Raw genomic sequence first — 24,341 nt, forward strand, 5'->3', positions numbered from 1 at the left:
TAGTCGTTAGTCAATTGAATATTAAGTCTTTGATGCGGATTATGTTGTTGGTGAAATATGATATTCTCCTCCTCTTAATAAATCTCTATTAAACAAGAGATTATACCAAGATGTTAAAATCATAATCCAATTTAAGAAAATGAAAAGAAGAAGGAAAAAAGAACAAATAAAAGATGTTTTATGAATACTCCTGACAAAGTACAAGAATGTTACAACCAAGTACATCTCAAGGTTAGAGTGAGACTCGATCGGCTCAAAATTTTTCTTAGGTTCCTACCTGCGGAAGACAAGACCTCTCTATACTGATATGTTTATGTCCTTTACCAAGACAATTCGTCTTATTTCTCTGAGTTGTTCTATCCAGAGATGACGCAACAGTTGTAATCTGTTCCATTCCAACTCCATTATTTTCCGTATATGCTGGTGGAATCTCATAGAATTGTTTGTATTTCAGTATACTTTTATGCAAAAAAGCTTTGATGTATATTTTTAATTAGGTGTAAATCTTTAAACCTTGAGAGCAATATCAGCTTCTCATATAAGCTATCCTGTTGTAAGCATTAGCCTTATTATCTCAATCGTTTTTAGGTTAAGCATATTCATCTGATACAATGCCCCCTTTCATGACATACGGAAATATTTTGAACTTTGAGTCTTTTTTTATTGGAGAGATTTCACTGTTTATGTGCAGTTTAGCTTGTCTGTCGTTACTTTTCTCCACTAGCACTGTAGTGCTAGTTTAGTGAATGGGTAGTTAGTCTGTAGTTTGTCTTTTGTATCGTTGTTGGAACCTTGTTCTCATTGGAGAACGTGACACTACTTACTTTGATTTACCAAGGTTTACATGGCGGGTGTCGTCGATGTAGAAGACGCTTAACTTTTCGGAACACCTGGTCGTATCCTCCCTGTACCTGTTCAGGAATCTTCGTGTAGATCTTTCTTTTATTCATATTTCCCCTTAGTTGTATGGAATTTGAGTTTGGATTATAATATGTTGCCATGTTCGTATTTTCTAGATGTTTTTGTGGTAACCATTTTCCTGAGATCGTGAGATCGTGATTAACCTTACTTACCGTATGTCTTCTGTATCTTGCAGCATCTGAAAGGACATATTAGGATGGCCTATAAGTTTTCAGTTTGTCTATCGCCATTTGATGACATATATTCAACCATCTCTTCCATTCAGGACAAGATCTCATTTGTGCACATTTAACTGCCGTTAGTGGATAGAGTCTGGTATGTACCATTACTTTCATACCTTATGACGTTTACCACACAGCCGTAGGGCCATGCTCGATATACTACTACTTCCGGGGTTCTGGTCTACGAATACCATCACACCGATTTTAAGATATTTTTGCTATCTACGTAATGCACTTCCGGTCTTTTCGGTATTTACTTAGTGTATCGTGTGGTTATTACATTATCAGAACTTATATATTCACTATGTTAATTCTTTCTGTTCCCACCTGTCTGAAATTTGAGGTATGTTTCCTGTTTTTCTCCTGATTATTCCTAGCAGGCAAACTTTCATGCTGACATAAGGAATGTATATATTCTGTAGTAATACCCACCGGCATTTTACCTGTAAAACCTCACATGACATAGTTTTCAAAATAGGTGACATACCGCACGTGGACATAGTAATTACAGTCATAAATGTCACACCGTATAACTATTAATTTTACCTACAGCTTGTAAAGGACTTCGGTCCTGCAAATAAAGGATATATCAAAATATGCCAAATACTGTATCAATTTAATTTGATTAAGGATTAAACCAAGAAACTTTTTGTTTCATTGCATATCTTCCAGGTTAATATTAAATTTGTATTTAAACGGCTTCATTAAAACTATTGAGTGCACATCATAAGACAAGTTTCTATATTTCCATCGAGCCATACTTTTTTCAACCTTTTCTATTATTGTATCATTTAGACTGTCTATTTATTTCAATAGAAAGCAAAAACTAGCCAGTTTATGTAAGATACTACAAGGTATTTTTCAGGATATGCCGCGTGCACCTCCCCATCTAAATTTTGACACTTTTTTCCGTTCATTGCTTTTCTTTATGTGTCTCCAGGTTTTAGAATTCAGGCCCTTAACATCGCTACCGAGACCTAGAAAGACGAAACATCTGTATGATGCAGTTTAACCCTATATTTGGTTCACTTCTGTGTATATCTAAGTTTATATGGAAAGGTGTTATTCACATTTGTCCTTTGTGCAGTCATTACGGTCGGCTTATTTTTGAGGTTTTGGCCAAACACCTAAAATTGTAGACAAGAAGTTTCAAAGTTTTGATATTTTTATATATCAAGACAAAATGTTCTCCATAAATATTTTGTACTGTTAGGCAGATGAAATATTATAAGACCTTTTTTCATATTCTGAAATGATAGTTACTAGAGGAACATCCTCGAATGAATGTTTATGTCATACTGCATAAATATGAGAAGGTTCGGGACATTGGCATGAAGATGTAATTTTAACAAATGATGCAAATTTAGTGGGAAAATCCTTTGATGCCTGCGATGATAGCTTTCTATCAGGTGCAAAAACGACAACTCTGTTTTTTTCACTGAGAGTTACGCGAGGACGCCTGAGAAAATGACAATGTATCTGATTAATCATCAGATTGTGTTGTTACTGACAGGTAGAGCGTGACCTGCCACGTCACACAGCTCAGTGACTCACGGGTACTTTAGGTGTATCATATAATATTATGCTGTAAATGTCCCGATCCGCTTGATGTGAGCGTAATTGATTGAAAACATAAAATGAAGAACAAATTGATGCAAGCGTCATAAAATTAAAAGGACGCGTCAGACTTTATAATTCCTTATGAAGATTTCAGACAGTCCTGATATTTATTATCGAGAACGCATGCTATAATGAAGTTTTTATCGAAAACAGCTTTTATCTCTTGCCGAGTTGGTGTTCAGGGTTGTATACGCCGACCAATTAACTCAAATCACCAAATGTAGTTTCCAAACAATGTATATCAGTCAATAGGATACATATATAGATATTACAATAATATATACTTCAGTTTATTAAAAAAATCAATACAAACTGCGACTCGAATCCTTACATATTGCTCACATAAATGATTCATTTAACATATGCGTATCAAAATGACACGTAATCAACATGTATCATCTACAATACTATAAATTAGTTGTTCTGGGAAACAAGCTTAGAGCCAGTAAACATTTAAACATCAACTTTAAGTCCAACCAAGCACCATAGTTTATCAGCTTTATAATTAATACTAATGCTACGCTAAATTGAAGATATGAATAATAATAATTATTATTATTATTAGATATGAAGAATTATATGGCCTTTTAAAGAAGTGTCATCACTATGCAATATTATAAATGGGACTGTTAGCGTCTATATCCAATCACAGTATAAACAAATACCTGATTCGACCTTCGATTCCGTAAAGGATTTTCAAGGAGAAGCGAAGTATTAGTATCACCTCGGAAAGAAACTTAACCCTTCCCCGGTTGGGATAGCATCAATTTAAAGGAAAGAAAGATTTTAAGGAAGGGTAGGAGTACATCGGGTACATTATGTGTGTGTGGGTGTGTGGGTTGGTGGGTGGGTGTGGAAGTTGGTGCGCATTAAATATGAAACATGTGTTCTTAAGATTTCTGACAAAGTCCTCCTCTGCTGTTGTTTTCTCATTCCCGATATAAGTGCTTTGGGTTAGGTAACTCTTTAATTTTAATGTACATAGAAATTATTAAGATTGTGTAAAAGACACACAGGTGAATACCACCTTTCAAACATTATATCAATTAGATACAGCAGTGCCAAGACATGAATATACAAAGCTGTTTCGTCCTACTAGGCATAAGAAAGGAAATATGAAAACGTACAGGTTACATGAATATAGAAGTGACTTCCACGCATAACAATTAGTCATACGTACAATTCAGACATCAGTAATTGATGAATCAGCTAAACATTAAATTCATAAAGTCACTTTTTTCTTCAAAAGTCACATGTAGAAGTCAATAATCAATCCAGATAATTTTGATTATAATACACCTTTATTATAGTGGTAGTATGTGAACACAATAAACCTGACGTCATTCGTAATTCAAAGAACTAATAATTTTATGAATGGGACACATTGCAATTATCAATAATTACAAAAAAAACAGTATTTTTCTTCTATACTGTGTTGTTGTTCGAAACAATGAACTAACACTAGACCATTCACACAGTCCATATAATGAAAGAAATGTGTATGTATACATATCATCAAGCAATGAGAGGTATGTCGTGCATTTACTACATTCATGTTGTCAATACTACATGTTAACTAGTACCTTAATAGTTTGATATTGGGTTCAAAAGCCAGGGTATGTTACCAATAGTTACGAGGTATGTGGTGTACCCTTGGTATCAGTTACATCGCTGAGGACAATACTTTAGACTCGCCTTCTGTTCAGAAGAGCATTTTTCTCATACTGTTACTGTTAATGTTCAATGAAGCAGGAGAACGTTCATTCGTGCGTGTAAACTGTTTATCTGTACGTTTTGTATGTGTGATTGAAGACATTATTGACTGAATATCGTGCAGGATTCATGTTCCTCTACTTTAACTAATTAATATAGGTGGATAGCAAAAGAGAAAACAAGATAGAAAAAAGACGACCTGTGTGTGAGTATTGTCTAATGCTAGAAAATAAATTGATGTTTAACTTAATCCGTTGTATCCATAAAGTACATTTCTTTTTTCTGTTTATTAAACCCCATCAAATCGAAAATCCACCACAGTGATATGACGCCACCCCTGGAGTAAAAAGTCATTTTATCTTGGTGTCTTTTTACTTCGGTTGGCGTCTTTTCGTTATTTCCTTTTATCGCCCAGCGTCTTATCGCCGGCAACAAAGCGAAAAAGACGAAATATCAGGTAAAATCCACCATGTTTTATTGATACTTTTTACAGTTGGTTTGTATCATAAAGAGAATCCCTGTCGAGGCTTAATTCCGAATAATATAATATTTGCAACAAAATGATATTATTATTTGTTCATGGGTATGGAATGAGGTTGTGCAGTGGTAAAAATGGGCCTAACGTTTAACTAAAGCTACCTGCATACTGCAACATATTGGAATGTTTTTTTTATAGGTAATTAAGAATAAATATAGGGGCATGTGTTATGATGGCAAACATAATGAGGTTGAAATGATGTTGTGTGAATGTTTGGGGAAAGTGGATTACATACGAATGATAACAACAGTCTTTACAACAAAACTATAATTATATGATTTTTAGTGGATACATACAATGTACATACATATATGTTAATTTGTACACCACAATGACCACGTGCTTTTTCTATTGCTGGATTAGTTTCAACAATTGCATCGCACTTTGCTAAATTTGTTTATTTTTTTAAACAAAGCCTTCAGAGTTCAGGTGAATGTAATGCTATTCGTCTTTGTCTACCAGTTTTCAATATCATTGTCAATAGTATATCTGGTGTACATTGCTAACATTCGTCGCTTCTGTGTAATGTCATAACATGTAACAGGTGTAAATCCAAAGAAAGAGTTTATGAAGAAACTACGTGAATCATTTGCATAATATGCATTGCAATACCGTTCCTGTTTTTTTGGGGTTTTTTTTTGTTGCTGCTGCTGCTGCTGTTGTTGTTGTTGTTGTTGTTGGTGGTGGTGGTCGTGGTGTTGTTGTTGTAATAGAAAAAAGACGAATGTCTATGCTGTCACTAAAGAGAACATATTTACATCCATGCTGCAGCGAGAATGCAAGTGTTACCAAATCGATTATGACAGAGTGTTAGTTACTTCTTAACAGTATAGCTTTTTTAACGTATCAATGTATTTCGGGAGCCTGAACTTGTGTCCCAGTTCCTAGCCCGTATTTCTGTTTAAGGTAAAATGAAACAGATATTCCGTATAAGACCAATTCGTTTCTAAAAGCTATAGTAATCTTAATGTCTGTTTGAAAGACTATGTGTTCGATTCTTGTCCCGAATTAAGATAAGATCGTGCGCACTTTACTTTTGGTTTTGCCATCATATACCTTTTAAACGGGAGTAGGAACTGGGAACTAGCTTGAGGCTGCCACATATTGGACACCGTATACTGAAAACTGAACGAAAGGGTATTTACATATCAAACATGATTAAATTTTAACCCAGCAGATTGGGTAAATTTTTCGAAATTGTTATATCTTTCCGAAGCTCTTATCCTGAACCAGATATATGGGGTTCACCATTACTTCTCTCTGCCAGATGAAGGCAGTTTGAACCCAGGATCGAACATCTCATGTAAAATTCTGTATGACTCGTAAAACCTGTGCTAGAAAATAACTACAGATTAAAGTGTTTAATATGAAGTAAAATGAGGTCGTAATGTTGGCGGATCGTTAGAATGTGTACACTAGAAAATGATCCTTCGTACTGTGTCCTACATCTTACTACTGAGGTAGTTGGTTTTATTATGATATTATCGGTATCATTGACAATACCGCAATATCAGCAAATGGAATCAGAAAGTGTGTTATAAGGACTACTTGATGATGAAGTATCGGTTCAACAGTTACCACAACTGTAACTTGACTGTAATATATCATGATCAACGAAAACGAAATTTCGTTAGAGATTTATTTACACTTAACTATGGCAACGGAATTATCATACCTTTCCAAGGTAACGAAACACCAAGTATATCATTAATGCGTGGTGGACGACAGGAGAAAAAGGTAATGGTGTAGGCGCTTTGATAAGGAGTGTTGGCGTCTGCTCAAGAAAGTAGATTATGGGTTGTTTGGAGAGAAAAAAAATAGATGTTACGTTGAAACAGTTCAACTGAGTTCACAGTAAGGAAAGATAAGGCGAGTATAGTGGTGAGGCGGTATGTCATGCTACCGTGTCCAGAGTTGGACATTTCAGATAGATAGAAACTTTCCACGGTGGGTTGGTCTCGTCATCCGTGGACACAGTAATCATACTGCATTCATGTTGTGATCAAACCAGCTATTATAACTTCTGTGTTCACTAGTCCAAGTGATTAGTGCACGTCCGTGATAACCGATTGACCGACTGGACGAACTTCATACTAATTGAAATATCTACATATAAAAAAAACCCAAAGAACAATGGATGGAAATAGGCACTCTGATCCGTGGCAGATGGATTGTTAGAAGCCCAAAGAGATGAAAACAGAATACTGGACATAACAGGCTTGAGGAGTGTGACGAAAGGTTACTAAGACACTAACATTAACGGTAGCTTGATGGTAGCTCAAACGGGGTTGATTGATTATGGATGGTAGATTGCATTGATAATTGGTGACAGGACAGTTGATGGTGGTAAGATCGGCAAAGTAGTGATCGGAAAGTTCGATTAACCGGATTATTGGTCGCTGAATATCTAAATAATCTAAAGCAAACCTGGGGTAGTTAGGAAGTCATATTGGTATTAAACAGGTACTGACACCAACAATTCAGTCGAGATAACGAACCTAGATATTCAGCGGTGGGTGATTTGGTAGTCAAATTAACTGTGGAGCAATTAAGCAAGTATCGACTTGTCAATGGAAAAATTTCCTGGTTTTTGACATGAAGGACATAATTCACAATATAAATGACGACCGGAATATATGCGCTAACATGAAGTTTTAACGTAAGTTTGTTGTGACCATGCACAAGCTTCAACGATATCACTGACAACACATCAAGTAAACATAATTATCTATTAAAGGAATGCAAATGCAACACGAACACACGTAATAAATGCCATATCCTGCATACAGTACCCACCTGCGTCCCAGAGGAAAGTAAACTGTGCTGTTATGTGTGTTCCGTCAAACACATGGGAAATGTGCTATGCTCAATGGCCGTAGGTCTAATTAGATTGATTGGCTAATAATTGAAAGTACTCTTCTAGAATCCAAAGAACATCGCAGTATATACGTTTGAATATTTCATTTTACTAAAGTAATCCATACAGTGGTTTGTAATTAGGTTTATTTATATTAATTAAACTGGTGACTTCCTAACTTACAGAAGGTAAAGTCAGATGGCTTTTGTTTCCCACGAAAAGACGCAGGATGAGAAAAAAAATGAAAAGTCGAAAACCCACCAAAAGGAAATAACGAGAAGACGCCAAATTGCAGGTATAAACTACTATACAGACAGGTGTCTATCATTGTCCAGCTTTTCACATAATATATATAAGGTGACTGGGTGAGTATCATGCAGCTCTGTATGGGTGATGACATTTCAGTGTGATAACACTAAAAAATGTAACCAAGAGTGGCTTTACAGTAGGTCTTTATGTGATCTAGGCAAATGAGAAGAAGCAAACGCCAATCATATGATCTTTTATTCCAGATACTGCTATCAATGTAAATCTGAGCCGTGAATTAATTAGTACTAGATCATTTTGAGAAAGAATTCTGAAGATAAAATCCTCTTAGTAATCACAGTAACAATGTTTTACCACCATTGAATTCCAGGCCCAAGAAAGCAACCATATTGAAATACTTTCAGTGAGGAAGCAGAATTTGGAGTTTTAGTTGAATGGGTCGAGTGAAACTGGTTACCACCCCGATATCATCTTTCAATAAGACAAACGCCGATCATATAGCAATTGACATCTGACCTTGGTATCACGACACACACTTAAAGGTCAACTTTGGACGCAGAAGGATGAAGATCACGTTTCATGACCTGAATACTTCGAAAACCCGAATAAAATCGGCATTCCCGTCCAGATATCTGTGTCTGAAGCTGTCATTTTTCTTTGTCTAGAGAAGACTTGTCAACCAAAGACGACTTTGCCGTGGACAGGAAGTGACATTGATAAAGCGATGCTAGCATCTAAACATAATTACCATATAGTTATGTACATGTGTTGCGTTATTTTATGCAGGAAACCAGTGGCTATTTATTCCATTTTTTTTCCTCTTACGTCACACTTTGCCAAGTCTGATTGTGTTTATGCTGTACATTCAATATCATACGCAGTTTTCTTCAATATCTATGAACGATACATGCTCGCACCTCTCATGTCATCACAGTTGATAAGAGAACATAAAACCGTAACACCTGCCGGACCAAATGAATGTAGGCCAGTTATAACATATCCACTCAACCATACAAAAGACTACACGTGTCAGCAGCAACCTCTTCAAACATTTCAGAAATATTAATAAAATGAGTTTTGTAACAATATCTAGAATATTTAGAAATCTGTCTGCTGTGAGTATATACTTGAGAATATATATATATTTATATGCAAATATCGACTGATATTAATATTTTCATAGATATAAATACAGGAATCTCACTAAATGTACTTTTTTGACGCTGTAAAGACTGAAAATTGCTATACAAAATGTATTGATTGTGTGCTGTTCTAATCTATATCATACTCCGACATAATGCATTTTGTATCAAATAATAATTATCTAGTATAAATTTTGAAGTTCTGCAGAATATGACCAACAGTGTATTAATCCAGAAGCTTGTTTCATAATAACCAACCACTCTCTTACATTGTATATGAAATATTATCTAATTATATGCCCAAATATATTTCTATTAAGGACCTTGAAAAATCATTCTCGGCTGACCGGGAGTTTCCCCTATTAATTATGACGTGACGCGGTCAAAGGTCAAATACTGAATAGAAAAAAATATTTTATACGTTTACCAACTGATCAGCAGGCATCTAACGAACAGTGGACTTTTCATGTCGTAGCAGGTTCGTGATTTCAGTCAAAACGGCATAACTCAGAAGCAAGCCTTTCCGTCTTCTCCTCCATCTGAGTGTTCAACAGTTGTAAATTGAGTCCAGTGCCACAACGTTTACGTCAGACGATACCGTAACTAGACCAATAAATGTCGCCGCGACGATTTTCATGCAGTTTCGTCCTTATTGCTATTAGAAGTCCTCCGTGTAGTGAGTTTTTCCTTCGTCATTCTAATATGATTCGCTTTATGAAATATATTATTAAGCTTATCATTCAGATGACGTCATATCTCTGATAATCGTCATAATGATTGTCATTGTTCTATTACGTTTTTACCCGCGAAAATGATTGAATTCAAAAATAGATTTTCGACAAATTTATTGTCTCCATTAAGATAAAAGACACCTTGGATCAAAAGAAGCAAAATAAAACAAATTGCCTCGTAATGAGTGAAAGGAAACGATCGATATCCTTAGAGAGAAAAAAAATCGGTTTGTTTGTCGCATGCCACATGTTGCTGTCCACCGGATACAAACAAATGTTTGTGGCATTTGAGAAAACTTATCTGTGTCAACATCAGCGTAATGTCTGCCCTCCTAGGAAAACGATCCCTATTGTTAAATGACAATGTCCTCTGTGTCGTCTGATTTTGAGGCTCGCCTTCGTCCATTGTTCCTTCAGAAACCAGATATCATTATTGAAAAGCTGGGTGTATAGGAAGAAAGGTCAAGTGGTAATATTAGAATTCAAACGACTCGCTCAAAACAAACATCAGGCACAAACACAAATTATCTATAGGTGCATATATCAGATATATATTTCTGGACAGGAAAAAGTCGATAGCCAGTTGACTGTTGACTTTCGACCATCTTTAAATTTCAGATATATGATTAAAATGGACAAATGAAATAGAAAAAACTGACCTAAACACTGAATCATTTAAATGTAAACAATTTGTCAGGTCAATGTGATCGTTTTACCAAACTCGTTTTGATCGTTTCAAATCTCTCATGAAAACGCGATGCTAATCACGGTAATGTGACGTGTAATCACAGTGGACAATGAAATTTCAGATTTCATAACATTTTAATGGATTTTTAAAGAGATTTTTATTTATTTGTTTGTTTGGTTTTTTTTTTCGTTTTAGAGAAGGAGACATGTTAATCCTGAGCTGGGTTTTAGGGACCGACACGAAACTGGATACGGCGTAAACCAGTGATCGGCGACATTAAATGAAAGATGACGGTTATGTGGAAGAAAGCGAGCACCTTAATGTTAATATGGAATTTCTACAACGTACGAGACTTGACAACATCGAAGGACATTCTATGTGGACACGGTCATGAGTACTCTATACCGCCAAAGGGGTAGATTTGCGACTTTGGAATAGCTGTTGAGGTGTTCATTAGAGAAAGGAGCGTGTTAAAACCGGACAGGGAATTGTCAACCTGGCCACTTCTACACATATTTCCGAATAACTTTGTTTAAACTTGGTCGGTCTCGTTCATAAAACACTCATGGGGAAGATAAAATATTTTTCTTAAAGAAAATGCAAGTGATACTAAGGTATTTGGTCCCTAGAGTATAGAAAAACATAATTAAAAAATATGTTCAATTTTCTCTTGTCGGGAGTTACAACCCTTGTTACTTTAATACATATATATGGACTATGGGTCGGAAATTCGTGCCAAGTCCCTGTGGTCCAAAACATGGCGGGAAAGCATGAGTTATGAAAACGGGAATCAAAAGGGGAGTTAGAGAACTTCAGGGAGACTGAAATATCGGAAACATGACCATATGTATCATTTAATCGGCTTTCATCCACGGAACTTTAAGTATATGTTACTGTTGTAATATACTCTAAAGCATTCTCCATTGGCTGTGCCAGTCAGAAATCGATTGTGATATCATAATATGGACATTGACGTTACGTCATAAATTGAAAATGACGCAACAAAATGGCTACCACTGTTTAATTTTGTTTTCCATATTTAAAATTTTAGTCAATCTAAATATAAACTTTCTTATTTATGTGATAAAAAGTATTTTATATTAAATGAAGCTCGTTTCGAAGTTTAAGTCTGTTTTCTCTTTGAAGATTTGCAACGTTATAGGCTACAATTACTCATTTCATAAAATCTCATATAAATTCATGTAAATTTTTATACGTGTTCACCTAAAAGAAATATACCAGCATACGGCCGTCGGAAATTTGACAATCAATTGTAAATGACATGATGAATAGGATGTTTCCTATCTCTATACGAAGTGTCCAGGATATTGACTAATTCACATATATTTGTAACAGCTGGTGCTCCACTGAATAACATGAAGCTATAAACACTGATGGGTTTTGTAAGGCCAGTATAAAATATATGACGGGCGCATATATGTATGTATATCTAGTCGCACGGTTATACTGCTAGAAATGTTCAAAAAAAATCTACTGGTTTGAGTGATGAATATGTTTTTGTATTTTCAATATTTTATGCAGCAAAATAGCATAGATGGATCTCTACTTCCAATCAGGTAGATTGCGATTTTGTTTTCTTTGGGAAAATATTTATTTTGTAATGTTGATGAACTAAAGTTCACTTCCTTAAAAAACGATCTAGCGTTTATGACAAGAAAGTAAATCAACGTTTCTTGTTTTGTAATCAACATTGATCTGAAATTTTAAAAAACACACACATTACATTCTATCCTTGTTGATATTAAATTCAAAGCATGCGATGAAATCCTTATTAGTAATTTGGAGGCAACTCTGATTCCTACACGGTTTTAAAACTTAATTTGTTTCTTTCATCATGTTGATAAAATCTTGTTTCATTTTTGAACTGGATAATTAATTACCTCTAAAAACTTATAATTTTGTTTAAAGTTTCTGTCGTTGGTAGCACCTGACTTCAAACTATATATCGTAGTAAAACTGAAGCAGTTGTCACTGATCTCGACACGGTTCAAGTCCATTAAAAACAACAGCCATCGTTTGGGAAAAGAATTAATATCAGATCTAAGCAGCTTGTGTTTCCATCCACAAGTATCATATGTATGAGTTAGATGGTTAAATATTAAACAAATACTGTTTAAATTAAACTTTTAACAGTTGTACAATTGATATATCAACATGTACATCACGTGGTGTATAAACATTTGTAGTATACTCTCACGTGGTAATCAAGATAGCAAAGATTCAGCTGTCCACAATAATTGACGATATACTGAAATTAACACGCAACAGATATAATATTTACGCTGGAGTCAAGGACCAGTGAAATTGCATACGTATTAAGGAGCATTTGTATTTTTCTGATTATAATTTGTAAGCAAAGGTTGGTTTCTGAAACTGGTGATGAATTGGAGCATGGGACAATCAATATTATTTTAATACACGGTCATTTATATCTTAAATTACATAGTTCCAACTGAACGCTCTTCACTGAATAGGTAGAATACTGGTGGCGTAATGTACATGCAGGTGTACAAATAATTGGCTTTGAATATTCAGAAATAAAAAGGTATTTCGATTCGATAAGTTGAATATGGTGTTAAATGCATTGTAATAAAATTTAGCGTTATATTAATGTAAATTTGACACCACTCGCCGAACGATTATGCGCATAGAATATAGATAATAAGGTTTAATGACCGACTCATCAAATAATGGCGCCGTGCGTTAAACATGGACTCTGTTGGTGTAGAATTATGAAAATTCTTTTCTAAAATTATCTTATGTATGAAAATTACGAAATTTATCTAATGATGGGGGCTGCTGCACCCCCCCTCCCCCTCCTTCCAGATTTTGACTTTTCTTTCGATCACTTTGGATTTTCCTCAGCCGACTCCTATGCTTCAAAATCTAGGTCTTTAGCATCTCTGACAAGTCTCAAATGGATGAAACAGCTGTCTGACGCAGTTAAATTCATTGTTTGACTCTACTTTATCCAATTCCAGATTATCAAACTGTGCTGTTTACGTGTATCTCTCTGTGAGAAAACAGTGACAGGAAATGTTATCTATTAGTGGTGAGTGTAACAAGTGGCGACATCCTAGGGCAATAGTTACGTCACGTGCTTGTCTAAGGGCCTGGGTATCAGTGAACAAATGTCACGTGACTGTCTAGGGGTCTTCAGGTTACCAGCGTACCAATGTCACGTGCTTGTTGTCTACTAGGAGTTAAATATTGACTCGCTTTAGAATGGGAGTCAATTCATAATTCCTGAGTTTTCATTTTATCTCTTCTCTATCCAAGAGATCTACGGAGATCAATTAACCTTACGTATGTTACCTATACTCTGAGATATAGATCTGTACTACTCGAATATATTCTCTATAACTCGAGTATATTCTGTATAACTCGAGTATATTCTGTATAACTCGAGTATATTCTGTATAACTCGAGTATATTCTGTATAACTCGATTATATTCTGTATAACTCGAGTATATTCTGTATAACTCGAGTATATTCTGTATAACTCGAGTATATTCTGAGCTTCTTGATTATATTCTGTATAACTCGAGTATATTCTCTATAACTCGAATATATTCTCTATAACTCGAGTATATTCTGTATAACTCGAGTATATTCTGAGCTTCTTGATTATATTCTGTATAACTCGAGTATATTCTGTATAACTCGAGTATATTCTGTATAACTCGAGTATATTCTGAGCTTCTTGATTATATTCTGTATAACTCGAGTATATTCTGAGCTTCTTGATTATATTCTGTATAACTCGAGTATATTCTGTATAACTCGAGTATATTCTGTATAACTTGATTATATTCTGTATAACTCGAGTATATTCTCTATAACTCGAGTATATTCTGTATAACTCGATTATATTCTGTATAACTCGAGTATATTCTGTATAACTCGAGTATATTCTGTATAACTCGATTATATTCTGTATAACTCGATTATATTCTGTATAACTCGATTATATTCTGTATAACTCGAGTATATTCTGAGCTTCTTGAGTATATTCTGTATAACTCGAGTATATTCTGTATAACTCGAGTATATTCTGAGCTTGATTATATTCTGTATAACTTATATTCTGTATAACGAGTATATTCTGAGCTTCTTGATTATATTCTGTATAACTCGAGTATATTCTGTATAACTCGAGTATATTCTGTATATATTCTGAGCTTCTTGATTATATTCTGTATAACTCGAGTATATTCTGTATAACTCGAGTATATTCTGTATAACTCGAGTATATTCTGAGCTTCTTGATTATATTCTGTATAACTCGAGTATATTCTGTATAACTCGAGTATATTCTGTATAACTCGAGTATATTCTGAGCTTCTTGATTATATTCTGTATAACTCGAGTATATTCTGTATAACTCGAGTATATTCTGTATAACTCGAGTATATTCTGTATAACTCGATTATATTCTGTACTAATTCACTTATTCTATCTACTAAGCGTTCGTCACTATTCTTAAAACCTGCTAGAATATATTCTATGCTACTCGAGTTTATTCCATCTACTATGCAGTGGCCAGTATTCTTTACAACTGCTCGAGTATATTCTAAAAATTGGTCAGTATTTATGGACAGATTTCGACCCACAACACACAACAATAAGATGATGATTTACTTTTAACGATGAATTGGTTTTGTTGAAAACTGTTCGGTCAATGGTCATCGCCTGGCTGAGTTTCTCACCTCAGGACACAATCTGTCTTTCAACACATATCTACGTACGGCTCATGGCATTGTTGGATTAAACTGTAAGACGTGAACATGTTGATTTATCAGCACATGGTGTTGATTCCCTTGCACACCAAACAAAGCATAGCTGACGTACCAGTTCGTTTTTCTATGTAATTTCTAATCCAACGATAGAGAGTAAAATAATTGGGCTGATACGGGTACAGTCTACAAAACAGATCTAGATATGTAGTTTGATTTAGTACTCAACAATCCACTGACCGCTGGTGGACACAGTACAGACCAATGTCCTGTCTGATACTTGTCGGCCGATTTGACAAATGGACGTTTCGCTCATTATCACGAGCCGTAAACATGACAAAGCAAGACCAGGGGTCAGTCTAGGTTATACACCTAACAACAGAGTTATACCTTACAGAAGACAGAACACAAAAACAAACAAGAATAACTGCGATTTATAAAGAATGCAGAAAAAACGTAAAAATAAAGAGCACAGTCCAATACTAACTTGTGTGGTTCGACTTTTTTGATATCATATCAAATGCCATAGCATCATCACGCAAAACGTTGGATGTTTACTTCTACCCGTGTAGATAAAATTATCTGATTATTAGCTGTAATCCGTTGTCCAGTTTGGGCAGCTGAAGAAGGCGTGGAGGATCGTTAATGGACAAACACAGAACTACCTAAGTTACTTGGTAAATGGGGAATCCATGGGACTTTTTATACCTAACACGACAACGATTTGACCACGAGATGACCACGGTGTCTCTTAGCGAGATACTTAAATCTTATTCAATAATTGTGGATTACATACTAATCTGACGTTAAAACATCCCCAACGAACATGACGTTACACGATCAACCGTTAATTTATCAACCGGAATCGATCTTGCAATAAACTTTTTTTTTTTTTTTGGCATTTGCTAGTAACCTAGGAAAATAAAAAAATTCTTTTTTTTTTTAAACAGTTTTCTGTATTTTGTGTTGATGTTATATCAAAGCGAGGGATATTTGGTAGTATTATAACGACAAGTGTCATGTCAAGATTAACTTTTCTTCTTCATCGTCTTTTTAACTGAGTTACGGCCCTTGGGTGTTTACAAGCTTTCGGGGCCGTAAGGGGACGTGTATTGCCTCATCAGAACTCAATTTATCTATTTTCATTTGTAAATAATCATCATTGGAAGTTTCTTTATAGAGTTAAGCAGAATCTGCTCATTTGATTTGGTACACTGGTGATGTGTCCGAGATAAAAAAAAAACTATGTATGTCGAGCTTAAAACATTGTTAAAAAAGAATATTGATGTGTTTGCCCATTGGTGGTGTGTCAGTTTTGACATCACTTTTTTACACGTTTCCAGTTATAAATGGCCTTACTTCTTATGACCAAGACAACGGACCGCTGATCAGTGAAACATTCTCGGTTGTTTTTACATTTTTGTAGCCAGCTGGTTAAAGCACTCAGAAGCCCCTGTACTGATAATGCAACGCTGTAAAGTTTGATATTATGACAATATTGCTTAATCATTAGCCTCAAATAGATAGGACATGTTTATACATAACCCGGTAATACAATTTTTCGTCCGTGTATTATAGATAGTACGATTCACTATTAGAACCGCCTCGCAGTAAATCAGTTCATTTTACAATCCTGAGCTAGCCGACCAAACACCTTGGCGTGGGACAGTAAATTTACCTGTGTTTAACATACCGTATTATAGGTCGCCATATACGTTTATGTAACCCATGCGACCCGTACACAACTGGAATTATTGGTAACAGGCCGTAGTGCATGTCTTCAAAATACGAAAATCGCGGATGTGAATTTGTTCAGGTTTCCGGAGTGCGTCCCCTTAGCGAGAACCCGGCTGTTGGAGATCTTATCGCGGGCTTCGGTTTCAGCTGCATTTGAGGTGTATTGGACTTTGTGTGGACAGGGATAGTTTCGGACTTGTTACACGATGGAAGGGTACTCGTTCAGTTTGGTTGTCCTTATCATGCTCGCCATCTTGCGTAAGTATATGTGCTGGTATTTTAGTTTTAACTCAACTTTCAGTTATAGAAAACATGCCGGGTGGGGCTGTCGCATAATGCTAGGGTAGACTTTCTCACCGGCAAGCTTTAAACACACACCGGGAAACCCTACATTGCTTGTGTAACGTGGCTTAGGTATTTAAGTATCATTTACTGGTTCTCTGTGTGTAAATGCAAAATATATATTTTGTTTTCTCTATGGCAAATATGCAAAAGATTAGCGACGGAAACGCCTTCCATGCCGGCAACAGAGCATATAGTATTTACCTTATATAGTGTAGAAGTTGCCGGTCTCTTAAAATTCTCCATACCTAAAATGCAACCATCCGTGACACAAGTTATACATGCGAGCCGGTAGTACATGATGTTTCACGGTCTGTTACATAAATGGTGTCGATTGAGACGTTGTATTTCACATTTATAGAGAATTAAGTTGAGGGTTATATAGAAAAATGTATTTTCTTGTGATTGAATGCAATTTGATATTATGAAAATTAATCACGGTCTGTACATACTAGACTATCGACCTTACACACTTCCATAGTCAGCTTGATATCTGCAGACGATCTGGACGCGCACATACGTCACGCAACACATACTTAAATCTATACCAAGGTGTTGTCTGTTCATTATCTATCTGTTGTCATTTTTACACCAAAAATCTTCATTGTCAAGTATTTCAGAAGGTGTACAGGTAAGTGAGCCACCACGGGACATTCCTAACTTCGAAGGTCACTGGAGGTCAAGCGTGTGGAGTGGCTAACACCTGGGGCTATAGCGTTAGTCAATATACTTGTCCATACACCTTATTACTATTTCATAGAGTAGAGAGTTGAAAGGAAAACAGCCTTGCTAATGGATTGTATTGGAAGTGATGAAGCGGGGCGACTGCAATCACGCGGAAACATTATTCTAGCCAAAATATACTAATATAACTTCAGGGTGTTGGTTATACACGGTCGATCGGATACATAGAGTTATATGTGACTACAACGTCAATATGACCCTAAGAATCAGGGTCACCCGCAAATCTCCATAACAAGTAAACTCACAGGGATCTTAGGAAGATATTTTACAAACAGCCCAGGCTAATTTTCCTAGAGCCGTGCACATGTACATTTTCGAGTATGTTACTGAACACGACACACACGCAACACACATAGTTTACTTCCGGTACAGGTGTTTGAGCGCCAGGGGATCAGGGACTGTTTTAACATAAACTTATCCACAGGTATAGCTATGATGGCGATTGGTGGGATATCCGGACATTTTTATCAAGTTTTGATCCCCCCAGCCTGGTGACAATAACAAACACACATGACTGTCATAAATAGCTCCCCTATTTCACAAGAGGCTTTCACATAGCTTTCATTCAAAGATTTTTCGGGGACGCCCTGTCAGTAATCGCATTTTGAATTTACCGAATATGTTTTGCCTGATCATTGTTGTATCGTGTTCGAGCCCAACAATACAATGCACCTCTGCAAATATTCATGCACTCGGTCAATAATAGTGAAACATTGTTTAACCCAATGAAGAAACTGTTTGAATGGGAATATTGAGAATAGGAAAGCTTTATAACCTAACCGGTACTGAAAGCGGGTAATATCTGGCGTCTTTCTAGTCAAGCCTTGCTTCACCGAGCTATTGTTATTTTGCTATGTATTGAGAAATTAGTCAAACATAATTTAGCCAGGCAGACACGGTTCTACTTTGGGACATGCCGCCAAACAGAAAACGATGGAAGCCATACCATTCTACATCTCAATTACGTTCCACCACTACAGATAAAAAATAATACTGAATCATAATTCAATTAGATTACGGTGAAATATGTAAAAGAAGGATATTAACATGGCCAGATACCTGAAGAAAGGTGCAAAGAGAATAATACCGGTGTCAAAACTAACTTCCACTCGTTCCCTATACCACATGGAATACAGTAACCGATAGTTGGTGAGCTGTATTAGAGAAGCCACTGGGTACTTAGTCACTATGGTAGATCATGTAATGTTGATTGCGTATATTAAATTGTGTTCAAACTTTTCAGCCCTATTCCAAAAACTCTCTTTCGCGACGGCTTTTGATTTTTTTGTCGCTCGTCGAGACAAGTCTTAAAACATGATAGTTACTTTCGCTCGTCGAGACAAGTCTTATAACATGGTAGTTACAAAACTTCCTGCTAAACGCTCAGCCTTGTGGTAATGTAAAAACTGGTTTACCCGTTTTCAGTGTACTCTGACCGGATTTGTTATCCTATTACCTACATTCTACAGAACTCTTCATTATATTAGCACTACGAAGTCAGCTTCAGTTCAACACTTCCACAAGGAGACGTGATTGTCACGAACAAATCAGAACATACCGAAAGCACGACATCGAAAAACCGTTGTTAAATGACCACGGATGTTAATGGGATGTTAACCTATATAAATCTAAACACTGTGTCAGTATCATAAGCACGGACAAAAGAACGAAATTCCCATGAAAATGTACAAAAAATAAGAACAGATGTTCCGGAAGGATAAACGTTTTCTGTTTCAGCGAATACACCAGCTTTGCTCAAACCAAGAAAACAGCTCCATATTCGCGGTGCCACTAGGCATCATATCTCCGAAGGAAACATTCTATTTCCCAACAAGATCATGATATATTCACCATTATGCATATATTTAGAAACTTTTTGTGGTGATTTTGTTGATCAGTTGTCGACACCTTACTCAAAAATCGCGATATTGGGAACAGATCTCCATGGATATCCAATCAACTGCGACATTGTAAACACAGTTGATTAAGAAGCAGAGAAATTGCTATCTAGAAATGGAAAATTCACGAGCTTGAAATCGAAATCCCCACGCTTATCATGCAGCTTGGTCGCATGCTATGCATATGGTAATAAATGTGTATAAATCTATCACCTCCAAACACTCTTCTTTTGAAAAACCTAGTGTCCAGACAACACTTTAAGAATTAAATGCTTACGAGGTAATTTTCTAAACATTTCTCACGTGGTTTACTTTCAGTAGTAAATGATGAAAATATGTGGCTCAGTTCCCATATGTATTCAAGTCCTTAAAAGCAGAGTGGCAATTTTCCTTTGTATTGTTTTGTTTGCAAAATAAGGTGTAATGTTATTGCTCTATTGAAAAAATGAAAACTAATGAGATGTACCGTTTCCATTTTTATGGATTTGCTGTTGTATGTGATGATTTTAAGTTATTTGGCATCAATTCGTTTTAAATATCTGCAGAACAATTCGCGGAATGCTGACAACAAGTTAAAGATATCCAGACGCAGGTTATTCTTTACTTATGTAGGCTGGCTTACATACTTTCGGTAGATAAAGGCTATTTGTAAATACGTATACATACACTGGTATGTGTGTAAGTTTTCAGGTATAGAGGTGACATGTATTTGTATACACTGTAGGAGTGCTAGCGTTCAGACCTTACTCTAAGTATATATATGACGGATGACTTGTAATTACAACGTTCTAAGACACACACAGATTTATAACTTATATGGCAGCAGGATGACAAATATACATCATCTGAGTTATCGGTTTTATCTTGGGAGAAATTCTGTATTGCTGAAACACCAGTTAATGTATTTTACCGGTGGGTTTATATTGTGAGTTATACATGAAGAAAATCTGTGTATGAGTTTTTTGAGTACACGTATATACAACTATTTTATGAATGCGTGCACTTCCCTGTAATATTGAACGTTATGTCATATATAAAATATATCGGATATCCTTTAAGTAAACGGCCCGTATTTCTTTTAATGTTGATCGGAAGTAACAGCTTCAGAGCGGTTGTGAGAATAAAGTAGATAGGTCATTTAATTGTATAGATCAGGACGTGGAATTCACGGAATTCAATGTAGATTATGCCCATAAGAATGATTTTAACCTCATTCACACACACACACATTACACACATACAGGTAACCTGGGTTATTTTAAAAACCAATTACTACACTACAGTAAGAAGACGCTCATTAGCATGTCTAATGAGGAAAGTAATCTATTTTGTTTTTATTTTCATTGTTCTTATATGAGAACGTGACATTAATCATTTGGATTGACAAAGATTCACATGACAAATGACGTCGAAGAAACTGAAGACGCTTACTCTTCCGTAACCAATTATCTTACTCTTCTCGTGCATTTTCATGCGTCAATGTGTAAATGTTTTTTTTTTTGTTCATAATTTGTCCTAGTTTCATTGAGTTTGAATCAAAGTTATGTTAACATGTTGGCATTTTGTATGTAGGACATTGACACTCGATATATTTATAAACGTAACATTTCCCATCAATCAGAGCTTTGTTGCTGCGTTAGGGCGGCGAAAAAGGCCTTGAAACAATCGATCAGAATGGTTGTGTTATTAATGTAGCCGTTGGATGTGTAACACCACTACACCGGCGATGATCAATATCGACACTTTTAATTAAAAACTATAAAAAGTGTAATTTGAGAAGAAAATGCTTGAGATATCTGAACCTATACATATGAATGACTAAAGATAGAGCTAAAACTTCTTCTGTTCATGGTTTAAAAGTGTCCCCACTGGACGCTCTATACAGATTTGGTGTGAATATTCTTATGGGCGCCATATCATACGTAGGTAAATTATAACGATCGAACCAGGAAAAAGAGAAAGGAAAATACCGACATGAAAACAGATTCTTCATTCAAACTTAAAATCGGGAAAACTAGGGTAAAATGCTAAAGTATGTACCCCTGTAGCCCCGAGTGATCGACCCTGTAACCAACAGAGGTAGCCCTCAGTGATCGACCCTGTAACCAACATAGGTAGCCCCCAGTGATCGACCCTGTACCAAACAGAGGTAGCCCCCAGTGATCGACCCTGTACCAAACAGAGGCTGCCCCAGCGATCGGCCCTGTAACAAACAGAGGTAGCCCCAGTGATCGACCCTGTACCAAACAGAGGCTGCCCCAGCGATCGGCCCTGTAACAAACAGAGGTAACCCCCATTGATCGACCCTGTACCAAACAGAGGCTGCCACAGCGATCGGCCCTGTAACAAACAGAGGTAGCCCCAGTGATCGACCCTGTACCAAACACAGGCTGCCCCAGTGATCGGCCTTGTCAACAACAGAGCTGTCCCCATTAATCGACACAAACACCAGCAAAGGTTGCTCCAATGATCGGCCTTGCAACCAACAGTGATAGCCCCCAATAATCGACCTTGTCACCAACAGAGGTTGCCCAAGTGATCAGCCCTGTAACCAACAGAGATTGTCTAAGTGATCAGCCCTGTAACCAACAGCGGTTGCCCAAGTGATCAGCCCTGTAACCAACAGAGGTTGCCCAAGTGATCTGCCCTGTAACCAACAGAGGTTGCCCAAGTGATCTGCCCTGTTACCAACAGAGTATTGATCGTATCCAGTTTAGACGACCAAATGGGATGTTAATAGATTTCCTATATTGAAATTCACACTTAATTATGTATGTATTGTCTACTAAAATTTCCCAGGACGCGTCCATAATGCAATAATGCATAACTAAAATAGAAGCTGTTCAGCTTGTAGCGATCGAGTTGTAGATGACAAACAGCAACAGTGACACTGAAACTTAAAATTGATACATCGCCAGTTTTAATATATGTACCCGTAACAACATTTAGTCCTTGCTGTACACAATAGGATTTTGTCTTTGCGTTTTGTAAGATTTCAGAAGACTACGAATTGTCCTGTCGGTCAGTCTCTTATCCTTCACAAGGTTAAACCTGGTAAATACATCAACTAACCAAACCGTCCTCAAATATCTATATAAAAGTATGTTCCGAAGGTTTCCGGTTAGGACCTCTGTCAGTTTCAACCACAATCTCCGTCCGATGACTTTGAAATAATTGCAATGCTATTATCATGCGATATATGTTGTGAAAGATATGGAAGTGTACCGCTGTTAACACAACACTTAATTCGTCGTTGATCTAAGCTGCAAAGTTATGCGTAACCGCGGAGCAACACAATGGAGTTGGGTCGGGTTTCTGGGCGAGGTGCTCCCATTTCTACACATGAACGGAGAAGTCCTCAATCTTCCTATATTGTATGTGTAGGGGTATCAGATTCATGCCTGTACGGACATAAACACTATTTTAAGGGTGTTTTTCTGTAGTATAAGTTTGGAAGCGTCAAGTAATATAAGCAAATATGGAGGTAGTGAATCTCGTTCCGTCAGAACACACGCACTCATGGAACATATTTAAATATAGTCGTTAACATGCATCATAAATCGCACAGGTGTTACATATATGTTCAATGTTTTTATCTTTGGTTTAAACTCAATTTACATCGCAATCCGAGTCTTCTATTATGCAACCAAGACGTCTCACTGGTTTAAAGTTTCCGTAACATTTTATAAATCATTCTTAGTTTTTAAATAGCGAACGCCTAAATATTTAAAAAAAAAAAAAAAAAAAACTCAAGTGTACTTCAGAAACACATAACTAGAGCGACGCTACACACTCACTATAGTACCCATTATAGAATGGACTAAACGTGTTTTCATCAATTTCCGAGACTATCTAGAAATGTGAAATCTGCTATTTTTATATACAAATGTAAGTTGTCTTTTCATTTTCATTGGTTGATTAAATATGTCATATTTTTTTCCGTCGGTCACCAAAAGGCCAATACTAGTTTGTTCATTGTCAATATGATGAGACCATGATGTAAAAAGAAATATGTGCAAGTAGTATGGGAGTAGATAGCTTTCAGAGGCAATTCAAAAACAAATGTAGTATCTATACAATCGGGTACGAGTTTAAGTTTGTATCTGTTAAAAGAAAAAAAAAGTAAGTGTAAGTAAGATACTTTGTAAATATCGAATCGGGTGC

Source organism: Ylistrum balloti, unplaced genomic scaffold (assembly GCF_031769215.1).
Source record: "Ylistrum balloti isolate Yb309-2 unplaced genomic scaffold, AGI_CSIRO_Ybal_v1 Utg370048, whole genome shotgun sequence".
NCBI lineage: Eukaryota > Metazoa > Mollusca > Bivalvia > Pectinida > Pectinidae > Ylistrum > Ylistrum balloti.